A 15,781-nucleotide genomic window follows, 5' to 3' on the forward strand; every position below is an offset into this window, starting at 1 on the left:
CCTGACAAAACGTCTTCAGCGTGTGTGTGTGTGAACGGAAAGAGCTCCAATTGGCATCCAGTGTTGAGTGGTACACCTCAGGGCACAGTACTTGGCCCACACCTATTTTTGCTTTACATAAATGACATCCATGAAAAAGTCGCAAGTACGACCAGACTTTTCGCTGATGATTATTTGCTGTACCGCCCAATTAAGTCAGCTGATGATGAAGATGCTCTCCAAAAGGATCTCGATACTATGGTTGAGTGGTCACAACAATGGGGCATGCAGTTCAACCCTTCCAAATGTGAAACTATGCGTGTCACCAGAAAGAGGAATCTAGGCGAAACATCTTACAATATACTTGGTGCCACCCTTGAAGAATCCAAACAAACCAAGTATCTTGGCATCAAATTGCAGAATGATCTGCGTTGGAATGTTCAGACTCATCATGCAACGGTGAAAGCAACAGGTGTCCTAAACTTTCTGAGGCGCAACTTTCATAATTGTTCAACTTCTGTCAAGGAAAAGCTATACTTCACCCTCGTTAGACCTCATTTGGACTACACAGTTGCAGCATGGGACCCATACGCAAATAAAAACATTTCTTCCATCGAACGTGTCCAAAGACAGGCAGCTCGATTTGTTACTAACACCTATGAGAGAGAAGCGAGTGTCACCAAACTTCTGAAGTCTCTGGGGTGGAACCCTCTCCAAGACAGACGTGAAGCTCACCGTTTGACCTGTTTTTACAAAATGTTAAATGGTCAGCTCGACATAGACTACAAAACCTACACCAAACCCAAACCAATTAGGAGCAGACGAGGGCATTCGATCCAATTTGTGATCCCAGCTACAAAGACAGATGTATACAGCAATTCGTTCTTCCCCCGCACAATTAAAGCATGGAATAATCTCCACCCATTTTTTCACAACTCTCTGGGTGAAAAAATGTTTCCTCATCTCCATTCTAAATAGCCTACTCCTAATTCTTAAACTGTGGCCCCTGGTTTTGGACTCCCCCAACATCGGGAACATGTTTCCTGCCTCTAGCGTGTCCAATCCCTTAATAATCTTATATGTTTCAATAAGATCCCCACTCATCCTAAATTCCAGAGTATACAAGTTCAGGCGGTCCATTCTATCAACAATAAGGGATAAGCCATTTAGAACGGAGACGAGAAAACACTTTTTCTCACAGAGAGTCTGAGGAATTCTCTGCCTCAGAGGGCAGTGGAGGCCAGTTCTCTGGATACTTTCAAGAGAGAGCTAGATAGGGCTCTTAAAGATAGCAGAATCAGAGGATATGGGGAAGCGTAGGCTTGGCGATCGTTTCGCCTAACAACTCCGCTCGGTTCACAATAACCAACCTAATCTCCCAGTGGCCCAGCACTTCAACTCCCCCTCCCATTCCGAATCCGACCTTTCTGTCCTGGGCCTTCTCCATGGCCAGAGTGAGTCCCACCGCAAATTGGAGGAGCAGCACCTCATATTTCGTTTGGGCAGTTTACACCCCAGGGGTATGAATATTGACATCCAAATTCAGGTAGTCCTTGCTTTCTCCCTCCTTCCCCTCCCCTTCCCAGCTCTCCCACAGCCCACTGTCTCGGCCTCTTCCTTTCTTCCCGCCCTCCCACCTCCTCATCAGTCTGAAGAAGGGTCTCGACATGAAACGTCACCTATTCCTTCGCTCCATAGATGCTGCCTCACCCACTGAGTTACTCCAGCATTTTTGTCTACCCTTGAGACAGTGACAGGTTTGTTATTAATAGTCATTGTTACAGAGTCAAATAGCATGGAAACAGACCCTTCCAAGTATAAGAAGGAACTGCAGATGCTGGAAAATCGAAGGTACACAAAAATGCTGGAGAAACTCAGCGGGTGCAGCAGCATCTATGGAGCGAAGGAGATAGGTAACGTTTTGGGCCGAAACCCTTCTTCAGACTGATAGGGGGTGGTAGGGAGAAGGAAGGGAAAAAAGGAGGAGGAGGAGCCTGAGGGCTGGGGGATGGGAGGAGACAGCTCGAGGGCTAAGGAAGGGGAGGAGACAGCAAGGGCTAACAAAATTGGGAGAATTCAATGTTCATGCCCGCCGGATGCCCGCCCTTCCAAGTTTAGTTTAGTTTAGAGATACAGCATGGAAACCGGCCCTTCGGCCCACCGAGTCCGCGCCGACCAGCGATCCCCGCACACTAACACTACCCTACACACACCAGGGACAATTTTACATTTAAACCAAGCCAATTAACCTACAAACCTGTACATCTTTGGAGTGTGGAAGGAAACTGAAGATCACTGAGAAAACCCACGCAGGTCACAGGGAGAACGTACAAACTCCGTACAGACAACACCCGTAGTCGGGATCTAACCCGGGTCTCTAGCACTGTAAGGCAGTAGCTCTATCACTGCGCCACCGTGCCACCCAAAGTCTTTCCAAAGCCTTTTGTTTTCAATTAACCAATCTGTTTATTTATGGTCTACATTGATTTTGCTGCCTATTTTGAACTTTACATTTGCCTCAAGTTCATTTACTTTCTCCCGATTGCTAGAATCACTAACTTTCCCCCCCAGTATTGGCTGATATTACTTATCTGCTGGCATGCCATCGTAAAACATTTCTGTTCACTTACCTCATAGTAAAAAGTCAGCAGTTTAAAACTTCCCACACTTCCCACACTTGTCAAGAGATATGGACGGCGATGTGGAGAGAAAAAGAACAAATTAATGGAAGATATGCAAAACAAGTAATGATGGTAAAGGAAACAGGCCATTGTAAGCTGTTTGCTAGGTGAGAACAAGAAGCTGGTGCACCGTCTATATGTCTCGTTTCCCTTCCCCCCCGAGTCTGAAGAAAGGTTTCGACCCAAACGTCACCCATTCCTTCTCTCCAGAGATGCTGCCTATCCCGCTGAGTTACTCCAGCATTTTGTGTCTATCTTCAGTTTAAACCAACATCTGCAGTTCCTTCCTACTACTTCATATTTTTCGACGTGGGGCAGAGGTTTGATCAGGCAAGTAGGTTTTAAGAAGCATTGTGGAAGAGGGTAAATGCACAGAGTCCGAGTTGCTAAAGAGATTCCAAAGTTTAGCAACTATGGACAGCACAGTTGTGCAGATGGTAAAGCCAGGATTGATCCTGACCTCAGGTGCTGTCCATGTGGAGTTTGCACGTTCTCCCTGTGACCACATGGGTTTCCCAAAGACGTGAAGGTTAGTAGGTGAATTGTCTTCTGTAAATTGCCCCCAGTGTGTAGAGAATGGGTGAGAAAGTGGGATAACGTGGAACATTATCCTGATTGTTGGCATGGATTCGGTGGGCCAATGGACCTGTTTCTAAGCTGTATCTCTAAACTGACCAAAACTAAAAAAAGACACAAAGTACTGGAGTAACTCAGTGGGTCAGGCAGCATCTCTGGGGAACATGGATAGGTGATGTTTCGGATCGGGTTCTTTCTTCAGTCTGATTGTGGGCGTGGACTCAGTGGGCCGAAGGGCCCGTTTCAATGCTGGATCTCCATACTAAACTTGGTCATTGAGGGCACGACCTTTGTGAATTTTCAAGAGGCCAGAATTAGGCGGGTAGACATTTGTGACATTTTTCAGGGGATGGTGGGCTTAATAAAGATAGGGAGGGGCTGGAATAATGGAAAGAATTTGAAAACAAGGGTGGGACTGTTGAAGTTGAAACATTTGCACATCTGGGACCCACCACATCAACAGGGGTTTGGGTGAATGGGACTGAATGGAAGTGAGGATATGATGGTCTATTTTTCATAAGTTCATAAGCGATAGGAGCAGAATTAGGCCATTTGGCCCATCAAGTCTATGGTTGATATATAGAAACATGAAAACATAGAAAATAGGAGCAGGAGGAGCCAGCACCGCCATTCAATATGTTCATGGTTAATCATCCAAAATCAGTACCCCGTTCCTGCTTTCTCCCCATATCCCTTGATTATGTTAGCCCTCAGAGCTATATCTAACTCTCTCTTGAATACATCCAGTGAATTGGCCTCCACTGCCTTCTGTGGCAGAGAATTCCAGATTCACAATATCTTTGCTTCTCAACCCCATGTTCCTGCCTTCTCCTCATAACCCCCTGACACCCGTACTAATCAAGAATCTATTAATTTCCACCTTAAAAATATCCTTTGACTTGGCCTCCACAGCCGTCTGGGGCAATGAATTCCACAGATTCATCACCCTCTGGCTAAGGACATTCCTCCTCATCTCCTTTCTAAAGATACATCCTTTTATTCTGAGGCTATGACCTCTGGTCCTAGACTCTCCCACTAGTGGAAACATCCTCTCCACATTCCACTCTATCCAGTTTTGATGGCCTCTGGTTCAGGAAGCATCGAGGCCAGCTAGAGATGGGGCTGAGTGCCATGTCTGAGGTGACAAAGGTATGGATCGGAGTTCCAGTAGCATCTACATGTGTGGCAGTTCAATGTATTGCTCCTCAACTATAGCATGGGCTTACTGCCTCTCTGAGTGTGGGACAGATTGTATTGTCTACCTTCATGGCCTTAACATACGGCTTCTCCAAATGGTATACCACACCCATCTTGTAACATCTTATTTTGTGCTGTGACAATAATCAGTTAAGGATAAACACATTTCAATAAAAATGAACTGAGATATTGAGTCATACAATACTTGAGCTCATACAACATGGAAACAGGTCCTCCGGCCCAACTTGCCCGCATCGACCAAAGTGCCTCATCTACACTAGTCCCACCCGCCTGCATTTGGCCCATATCCCTCTAAACCTATCCTATCCATGTACCTACAGTATCTAATTGTTTCTTAAACATTGTGATGGTCCCTGCCTCAACTACCTCCTCTGGCAGACAAAATAATGCTGGGGAAACTCAGCGGGTGAGGCAGCATCTATGGAGAGAAGGAATTGGTGACGTTTTGGGTCTTGACATCACCAATTCCTTCTCTCCATAGATGCTGCCTCACCCGCTGAGTTTCCCCAGCATTTTTTGTCTACCTTCGATTTTTCCAGCATCTTAAATACCTCCTCTGGCAGCTTGTTCCATACACCCACCACCCTTTGTATGAAAAAGTTACCCCTCAGATTCCTGTTAAATCTTTTAATTCCTATTCATTCCTACCAAATGCTGATTTATGCCAAAGACAGACACAAAATGCCGGAGTAACACAGCGGGTCAGGTAACATGGGAAGGAAATGGATAGGTGATGTTTCGGGTCAGGACCATTCTTCAGACTGAAGAACTGAAACGTCACCAATCCATGTATTCCAGAGATGCTGCTTGACCCGTGGAGTTACTCCAGAATTAGTGTCTGTTTAAGGATAAACACATCCTCTGTGATTCAGTGACAAGGCCAAAAGAAATGAATTATTAATAGACTGAAATTATTCACAACGGAAGCTTCCGTTTGTGGAAGTTTTGCCAAGTCTCTATTCCATTTCCCATTCCTCCATAGTGTATGCATACATTACCACAGGGACGAAGGTTCATGTATTTCTAAGGTTGCAAATGAGTTGATGATATTCAGTTTAATTTAGAGTTTTTAGTTTAGAGATACAGCGCGGAACCAGGCCCTTCGACCTACCGAGTCCGCGCTGACCAGCAATCTCCGCGCACTTACACTGTCCGACACACACTAGGGACAATTTACATTTATACCAAGCCAATTAACCTTCAATCCTGAACATCTATGGAGTGTGGGAGGAAACGTCATCGTGCTGCCCCTAACTGGACTTGTGGACGGTGTTATAGAAATGTTTTTTCTCCTCTTTCTTTTGTTCTCTTTCCCTTTCTTCCTTCTCTCTTTCTCTTATCATTTTTTTCCCCTTTCTCTTTTCTCTCCTTTCCTGTCTCTTTCTCCTCTAACTTTGGCCGCCACGTTCTTGGCTCTCACTGCATCACTGGCCCAGAGCGAGGACGCATCCAACAACACTCAACTCTTTCACGTTTATGACCATCTGCTGTTCTAATTCCATGTCTGGGATTTTCCAAATTAAATCACAAACCGTATCTTGGTGGCTAATAAGTGGTTTGTGTCTGCATGAATAATATCCAGTGTAGAATGATGAGTTTCATCCGTGTTGTACCTAGTCCAGTCTCTCAACTACACAGGGATAACTCCCATATCCGAGGAAGGATGTGCTGGCGCTGGACAGGGTCCAGAGGAGGTTTACGAGAATGATCCCAGAATGAGTGAGCTGACATATGACGAGCGTTTGACGGCACTGGGCCTGTACTCGCTGGAGTTTGGAAGGATGAGGGGGAGACCTCATTCAAAACTTACCGAATAGCGAAAGGCCAGGAAAGAGTGGATGAGGTTGTTTCCACATGGGAGACTCTCGGACCAGAGGTCACAGCCTCAGAATTAAAGGACGTTTCTTTAGGAAGATGATGAGGAGGAATTTCTTTAGTCAGAGGGTGGTGAATCTGTGGAATTCATTGCCACCGAAGGCTGTGGAGGCCAAGTCAATGGATATTTTTAAGGAGGAGATTGATAAATTCTTGATTGTACTGGTTATGGGGAGAAGGCAGGAGAATGGGGTTAGGAGGGAGAGATTGATCAGCCATGATTGAACGACGGAGTAGAGTTGATGGTCCGAATGGCCGAATTCTGCTCCTGTCACTTATGAACTTAAGAATAACTTTGGTGCAAACAATGTGATTATGTCACACTTCTTAGAAAGGAATCAGCAGGGAAAACATGAATTTAGTTTGGAGATATAAGGCCATTTGGCCCATCAAGTCCATGCCGACCATCGGATCACCCATTCACACTAGTTCTATGTTCTCTCCATTGAGAGGGAACTGGCACAGAAGAGGAGTTAGGCCAGGATAGATCAGCCACAAGAACATTGAATGGCAGGGCTGGATTGAGGGGCCGAGTGGCCTACTCAGTTTAGTTTAGAGATATAGCATGAAATCCGGTCCTTCGGCTCACCGAGCCCATGCCACCCATCGATCACACGTTCACACTAGTTCTATGTTATCCCACTCTGTCATCCACTACCTACACACTAGGGGCAATTTACAGAGGCCGACTAACCTACAAACCTGCGCGTGTTTGGAGCGCGGGAGGAGACGGGAGTACCCGGAGAAAACCCACGCGGTCACTGGGAGAACGAGCAAACTCAGTACGGATAGCAGCCGTTCTCAGGATTGAACCCAGGTCTCTGGCGCTGTGTGACACCAACTCTATCGCTGCGCCACCCTGGGAAAGGATGGATTAGAAGAGGAGTGTGCAAGTGGTTTTCCTGGTATGGATTTTGGAAATAATCTGAACAAAGCACCAGAGAGACCTGCGGTCCTTTCACAACCAACCTGTTTACATATGTTGACTTGCGGAAGAAAAATCAATATTGGTTTTAGGCTCAGGTTAATTTAAACCAAGGCTTTGGCACTTCATGCTGTGTTTGATGTAGTGAAGTCTAGTGTAAACAGTGGCAGTGGCTTGTAGTTGGCAAAGCATTCCTCATCAAGGGAACTGAGCTGACCACGGAAACACTGGTGATGGAATACACCGCTTGCTCTGAAGGCACCATGACGTGTCTGCTTATCGCATTAACCACGGTTTTAAATGCACAAGGCAGCACTGCTGTCTTTTCCCGGAGATTTGTGGTCGGCAGGTTTTCCCTGCTTGCGGAAAAACTAGCTATTTATCAAAAGGTACAGTGCACATCTCTGGCCTTTGTCCAACCATCTGCCTTTCAACCTCCCCCCCGCCCTCCCCTCAAGACCCTTCAGCCCAACTTGTCCATGCTGACCAAGATGCTTCATCTCTGCGAGTCCCACTTAACTGCATTTAATCTCTTTAAGAAGGAACTGCAGATGCTGGAAAATCGAAGGTAGACAAAAGTGCTGGAGAAACTCAGCGGGTGCAGCAGCATCTATGGAGCGAAGGAAATAGGCAACGTTTCGGGCCGAAACGTTGCCTATTTCCTTCGCTCCATAGATGCTGCTGCACCCGCTGAGTTTCTCCAGCACTTTTGTTTACCTTGCATTAAATCTCTATTCCTCTAAATCTTGCCTATTCAGGTACCTATCCAATTGTCTTTTAAATTTTGTTATTCCACTGTCACGTTCTTGAATTTCTCGTTGGCATTTCAAAACAATGCTGATTTTCTTGTTGCAGCATTTAATATTCAGTTGTTGAACGAGACATTGATCTGGTGAATAGTGGGTGGAACACAAAGTGCTGCAGTAACTCAATGGGTCAGGCAGCATCTTTGGAGGACATGGATCGGCGATGTTTCGGGTTGGGACCCTTCTTCAGACATCTCTTCCAGAGATGATGCCTGACTGGCTGAGTTACTCCAGCACTTTGTGTTCTGTGCACGATTCCAGCACCTGCAGTTTAGCTTAGTTTAGTTTCATTTATCCAGGGTCTCGACCCGAAACGTCACCTATTCATTCGCTCCATAGATGCTGCCTCACCCGCCGAGTTTCTCCAGCATTTTTATCCACCTTCGATTTTTCCAGCATCTGCAGCTCTTTCTTAAACCTGCAAACCTGCACGTCTTTGGAGGAAACCGGAGCGCCCGGAGAAAAACCGCGCGATCACAGGGAGAGCGTGCAGACTCCACACACTGACAGCACCCGAGGTCAGAATTGAACCCGGGTCTCTGGCGCTGTGAGGCAGCCACTCTACCCCTGTGTCACCGTGCCGCCCCATGCTCTAAAAATCAAAGGATGAAAATGTTGAGGGCTGTGCACTTTGAAACTTGCAGAATTATAATATTTGGCCATTGACATTTTCTGACAGGTTTTGTTTGTTGATGCAGCACTAATGGAAATGTCAATTAAGACTTAAAAGATTTTTGAACAAAATAAATGAGATGTAAACTTGTTACTTTACAAAAAAAGATCTGAATACTATCAAACCCAAGTGCAAACTCTGATGATCCCAGCTCCTGTCTGGGTGATTAAACAAGCATACTTCTGCCTATTTAAGTAATTCAGCCATGCTTTGTTACTTTGCAGCCTGCCACACACTCAGTATTCTCCAAAAGCCGCTCGTTCAGTTTAGTTTATTGTCGCGGGTACCGAGGTGCAGTGAAAAGCTTTAAACCCACGCGGTGACAGGGAGAACGTACAGACTCAGTACAGACAGCACCCGTAGTCAGGATGGAACCCGCGTCTCTGGAGCGGTAAGGCAGCAACTCTACCGCTGCGCCACCGTGCCTAGCTTTTCTGTGTGATACTTCACATGAATATAATATCATAACACTATTATATATAATTCAAGTATTTGAGGAAACCAGAATGTAACACATGCATTAAAGCAGTTTCATATTGCCGGCAAAGTGCGTCGTTAATAAAACAAGTTAATAAATAATAAAAAACAATTAATATTTAATATATTATTAATTAATAAGAGAATCATACATTTCAAGTACATATTGATTGCAGTGTGCCTAAGCTGTGGTATAGTTAATCTGGATTCATGGGCCTGTCCCACAGGCAATTATTTGGGGTGACTAAAGGCGACTGCCGCAAAATTTTCAACATGTGGAAAAATATCCGTGACAGTGGCGATAATTGTTGTCGTCGTAGGTTGTCGTAGGTGCTGTCATAGGTTGGCGTCTGGTGTCATAGGTGAATCCCATTAAAACTAGTTCATGGCAGGCCCATTAGCATTGTGTGCATGTGGAGTTATTCCAGCCTTTTTGTTCATCTGACGTGAAAATGTTTGCTGCATTTTTCCACCCCAAGCATGTGGTATGCCTATAATTTCTTTCATGCTTTTTTGTTTAGTTTAGAGATACAGCGCGGAAACAGACCCTTCGGCCCACTGAGTCCGCACCGACTAGCGATCCCCGCACATTAACACTATCCTGCACAAACTAGGGACAATTTAAACCAAGCCAATTAACTTAGAAACTTGTACGTCTTTGGAGTGTGGGGGGAAAGTGAAGATCTCAGAGAAAGCCCATGCGGTCACGGGGGGAACGTACAAACTCCGAACAGACAGCACCCGTAGTCAGGATCGAACCCAGGTCTACGGCGCTGCAAGTGCTGTAAGGCAGCAACTCTACCGCTGCACCACTGTGCCGCCCTATGATTTGCTTGCCTGTCATTGAGCACTGTCTGAAAAAGGGTCTCGACCCGAAATGTCACCTATTCCTCTTCTCCAGAGATGCTGCCTGACCCACTGAGTTACTCCAGTTTATTGTGTCTACCTTCGGTGTAAACTAGCATCAGCAGTACCTTCCTACGCATGTATTGCTCATTTTGAAAATGTCAACACAAACCTTCAACCCAGAGACGGCGACTCAACACCTTGGGTAGGAAGGAACTGCAGATGCTGGTTTACCCCAAAGATAGACACAAACTGAAGAAGGGTCGAAATGTCATCCATTCCTTCTCTCCATGGATGCTGCCTGTCCCACTGAGTTACTCCAGCATTTTGTGATAACTCCATCCATTGGTTTTGTTTTGGAAGTTATAAGATGTGACAGACCGAGATTGCACTGGCAACCCTGAGGAGAGTGTTTCAAGTCTTGCTCTTGTGCATGCAATGACCCCAGGCGGTCTCTCTTCCTGTCCAAAGACAGCTGAATGCGTCCTGCCCACTTCCACCTTGCAGAAAGATCAGAGGATGGATGGACACTTGATATAGGTTTTGAAGATAAACGGCTGAAAGTGTAATGTTCAAGGAACATTGCATTAGCATTAAGGCATAGTAGTAGCAGCGGGCCGATAGCTGTTCACACAGCTCTTCTCATAATATCAGGTGTTCACCAAATCACGGGAAGGTTATAACACACAAAGAGGCAATTCAGCCTGTTGTATGCATGATGGTTTTGCTTAAGAGTGGGCGGCACAGTGGCGCAGCGGTAGAGTTGCCTCCTCACAGCGCCAGAGACCCGGGTTCGATCCTGACTAAGGGTGCTGTCTGTATGGAGTTTGGGCATTTTTCCCGTGACCGCATGGGTTTTCTCCGGGTGCTCCGGTTTCCTCCCACACTCCAAAGATGTACAGGTTTGTAGGTTAAAATTGTAAATTGTACCCAGTGAGTAGGATAATGTTAGTGTATGGGATGGAAAGCTGGCCGGTTTGGACTCGGTGGGTCAAAGGCCCTGTTCCTGCGCTGTATCTCGAAAGTCTAAAGAAAAGTTAAAGTCTAAAAAGAGTGATCCATCTTCTCTGTCTCTCCCGTCCTCTTTCTCATGGTCCCATGTTCCTGTAGTTTGCTGTTGCCTTTTATGCCTGGTCCTAGTTCTCATGAAATGAAGCTGCCTTAACTACTCCCACCGAGTCCGTGCCGAACATCAACTACACTCGTGCACTAATACTACCCTAAATCCCTTTCATCCTGCCCATTTTGCCATAATTCCCCTCAGATTCTGTCACTCAATTACATACTAAGAATGGGGCACAATGTGCTGGAGTAACTCAGCCGGTCTGGCAGCATCCTTGGAGAATATGGATAGATGACCCTTCAGACTCCATTTGAAACATCACCTATCCATGTTCGCCAGATATGCTGCTTCACCCATTGAGTTACTCCAGCACTCTGCATCCTTTTAAACTTTAGACTTAAGAGATACAGCGTAGAAACAGGGCGCTTTGTCCCGCTGAGTCCACTCTAACCATCGATCGCCCCGCACACTAGCACTATCCGACACACTAGGGACAATTTACCCCTAGTACAGTTTTACAGAAGCCAAGTAAGCTACAATCCCGCACTTCCTTCGATGTGGGAGGAAACCACAGCACCCGGAGGAAACCCACGCGGTCACAGGGAGAAAGTACAAACTGCGTACAGACAGCAGCCAAAGTCAGGATGGAACCTGGGTCTCTGGCGCTGTGAGGCAGCAGAGGCACAGCTGCTACGCTTTTACGAGTTACACCAGCACTTTGTGTTCTGCTCACGGTTCCAACATCCGCAGCTCCTTGCATCTGTATATTGGTCGAAGTTTACAGCACCCAATTAAGCCAACAAGCCCTCACATCTTCGGGATGTGGGAGGAAATCGGAGCACCCAAGGGCAACCGGGGAGAACATGCAAACTCCACGCAGCCATCTCCAGAGGTCAGGATTGAACCTGGGTCGCTGGCCCTTCGAGGTGGCAGCTCCACTAGTAAGTGACACTGTGCTGCTCAAATATACTTGCTCTTCTTTGCAAGTCATGAACAGACGGTAGTTGTAGTAGTGTTATTTTAATCCTTCTACAGGATCTTCAACGCAGGAACAAGCTCTTTGGCCCATAGAATGGTGTTTATAGTTTGTACTTGGCAGACTGATTGTTATTTCACTTGTAATACAGAGAATAGGATGTACAAAGTTCCAGTCCCACCACAATTTAATTTTATGTCCTGAAATGTATTCATTTAAAAGCTTGTTAATAATAATGGTGACTATGGAAACAACAGGATGTTATTAAAATCCCAACTCTTTTATTTGAATTCTTCCTGAAAGAAATCTATAGTCTCTGCTGGGTCTAATCCATCTGTAACTCCAGGCCCATTTTTATGTATTTGGCCCTTGTCGGCCTCTGAACTAATCCAGCAACCTACTTAGGTCAAAGGCAATGAAAGGGTGGCACGGTGGCTCAGCAAGCGCCAGAGACCCCGGTTCGATCCTGACTACGGGTGCTGTCTGTATGGAGTTTGTACATTCTCCCTGTGACCCGCACGGGTTTTTTTGCCAGGTGCTCCGGGTTCCCGTCACACTCCAAAGCCGTGCAGGTTTGAAGGTTATTTGGCTTCTGTAAATTGTAAATTGTTGCTAGCGTGTAGGATAGAGGATAGAACTACCAGAGGTAGACAAAAGTGCTAGAGAAACTCAGCGGGTGCGGCAGCATCTATGGAGCGAAGGAAATAGGCCACGTTTCGGGCCGATTTCGGCCGAAACGTGGCCTATTTCTTTCGCTCCATAGATGCTGCCGCACCTGCTGAGTTTCTCCAGCACTTTTGTCTACCTTCGATTTTCCAGCATCTGCAGTTCCTTCTTAAACATAGGACTACCATATCGGCGTGGACTCGATGTGCCGAAGGGCTTGTTTCCACACTATAGCTCCAAAAACGGAAACTAGAAAAACAAAAGATGGATGTGAAATGTATTATCTGATAAATGTTAAATTGTCATTTTTAATGACAATTGCATTCAATGTATAACTGGACAAAAGAAAATGGCCTCTCTCCCCTTTTGCACTGATTCCAGTAACACAACCGTCATCTTTTGTGTCCACTTTTCCAACAAAATATTGGTTGACTGGGCTTATTGACAAACAGATACACTCATAAATGCTTGTTAATCAAGCCCAGGGTGGCAAAAGCCTTGGATATCAAAAGAAAATGAGTTAGTTTTAAAACGGAAGTTTGAGCATGATGCCTTACTGGAGCTCTTGGAAGGCCACATTGAACTTCAGTGGAGGTTTCATAAAACAGATGGAGTTAACATACCATCCAACAATAACGGACATTGTTATACATGAACAATGTCCGAAGAAAATATAACCAGTTCACAAGTCAATCACACTCTATCAAATTTAGTTTAGAGATACAGCATGAAAACCCTTGTATGTGAATACTTGGCCAATAAACTTATTCATTCATTCATTCAAAATCAGGCTCTTCGGCTCACCAAGTCCGCATTGACCAATGATCACCTGTTCACACTAATTCTATGTTATCTCACTTCTGCATCCAATTTGGGGAATTTTACCAACCTGCTCGTCTTTTTCCCAGGGTGGAAATGTCCAATTAATTTTAATGAAAATTTGCAGGGCAAGTTGTTTACACAGAGAGTGGTGGGAGACTAGAATGCACCAAGGGTGGTGGTGGAGGCAGATATGATAGTGGCATTTCAGAGACTGTTGGATAGGCACATCGAGGGGTGGGGGAATAGAGGGCTATGGGTCATGTACATGCAGATGAGATTATTTGAATTTGTCATTAGGCTCAGCATAAAGATTGTGGGCCGAAGGGCCTGTTCCTGTGCTGTACTGTTCTATGTTCCATGAAAATGGAGCACCCGGAGGAAACCCACACCGTCACAGGGAGAACGTGCAAACTCCACACAGAAAGCACCCGAGGTCAGGATCGAACCCGGGTCCCTGGCGCTGTGAGGCAGCAGCTCGACCAGCTGGGATGTTACAGCAATATAAAACATTGCACTCAAGGGCCTGTCCCACTTCCCGGAAATTAGGCCTTCGCCACATGGTCGCGGGGTGCCGCCTGTGTTGTTGTGAGTTGTCTCCTCAAGTGTCGTAACTTTTATCTTGTCGCCACTGGATTTTGAAATGTTCAAAACCTTTCGGCGACAGTGAGCTTGACGTTGCCTGTCTTCTCCTGTCGTAGGTTGTCATAGGTCGTTGTAGGTTGTCGCCAGGATGACGCCAGGTGACGTTGGTTGTCGCCAGGTGCTGACCGGTGAATTCCATTGTCTTCAGTTGGCTTCAGTTGTGGCCGACAGGGTCGTATCTTGTCGTGGGTGGACGTAGGTTGACTTTGGTTGTCGTAGGTCGTCGCCTGTGTGGTCGTAGGTTGTCGTAGGTGTGGTCGTATGTGGACGTCCCAAGTCGCGAGGAAATGTGTCGCTGGTTAACGTAGCTTGCCGTCGACTAGGTGGTAGCTTGTCGTAGACATTGTCGTTGGGTGGGTCCAGAGAAGCCGTTTTTTCGGCGTCCCGCTACTACTGTGACAGTCGCCGGCAGTCGGCTATAAATGGCCTAAGTGGGACAAGCCCTTAACTTCCAAGCCTTGTTACACTTTTGGAATACCAGGTGAAAGTGATTGGGGAAATAATTTCTAGCTGAAAGCCTGAATTGAAATTGTCTGTGAATGATAAAATGTTGCTGCATTGGTCCTGGGCCCCCATCTCAACTCCATACCTCTGGTGGAGAGTGAAAATACGGGGCAGCGTTTCGGTGCTTTAATACTTTGCTCATTTGGAAGTGTACCGTTTTGTTTAGTTTAGAGACACAGCGTGGAAACAGGTCCTTCGGCCCACTGAGTCTGCACCGAACAGCAATCCCCGCACATTAACACTAACATCTGCCACCAGGAACAACTTTAGACTTATACCCAGCCAATTAACCTCCGAATCTGTACCTTTGTTGCTCCCGCTCATAAATGTTGCGGGGGGGGTGGGGGGGGGGGATGAGGTGCGGCCTCTCTTACTTTCACCCCACCCTGTTCCAAACAAGATTCATCCAGACTTTAAAAATAATGTCCCATTTTACTTGAGTCATTCAATGGAACACAAAGTGCTGGAGGAACCAACTGGTCAGGCAGCATCTCTGGAAGACAAGGATAGGTGACGTTTCAGGTCAGACTGTCCGCTGCTCTACCAGCTGGGTTGTTAAGGTAATATAAACCAGTGCTACCAGCAATCAACAATCTGTCTGAAGAAGGATCCTGTCACGAAACGTCAGCTATCCACGTCCTCTAGAGAGGGTGGGGAAAGAACTCCAGATGCTAGTTTAAATCGAAGACAGATACAAAATGCTGGAGTAACTGCAGGTCAGGCAGCATCCCTGGAGAGAAGGAATGGGTGATGTCTGAAGAAGGGTCTCGACATGAAATCTCACCCATTCCTTCTCTCCAGAGATGCTGCGTGTGCCGCTGGGTTTCTCCAGAGATGCCACTTATAAATTTATATATGTCTATCAGATCTCCCCGAAACCTCCAACGTTCCAGAGAAAATAACCCATCTGTCCAACCTCTCCCTCTATCACCTAATCCAAGCAAATATATGATGAGCGTTTGACGGCACTGGGCCTGTACTCGCTGGAGTTCAGATGAATGCGGAGGGACCTCATTGAAACGTACAGAATAGTGAAAGGCTTGGATAGAGTG

The 15,781-nt window shown here is 46.2% G+C and overlaps 1 protein-coding gene across 4 annotated transcripts in view; it reads left to right on the plus strand.

The window, feature by feature from the left end:
- ralgps1 (Ral GEF with PH domain and SH3 binding motif 1) overlaps positions 1-15,781 on the plus strand; it is a 729,016-nt gene that overhangs the window by 293,845 nt on the left and 419,390 nt on the right. The window lies entirely within an intron of this gene.

The sequence above is a fragment of the Amblyraja radiata genome, chromosome 32 (genome assembly GCF_010909765.2).
Source record: "Amblyraja radiata isolate CabotCenter1 chromosome 32, sAmbRad1.1.pri, whole genome shotgun sequence".
Lineage (NCBI taxonomy): Eukaryota > Metazoa > Chordata > Chondrichthyes > Rajiformes > Rajidae > Amblyraja > Amblyraja radiata.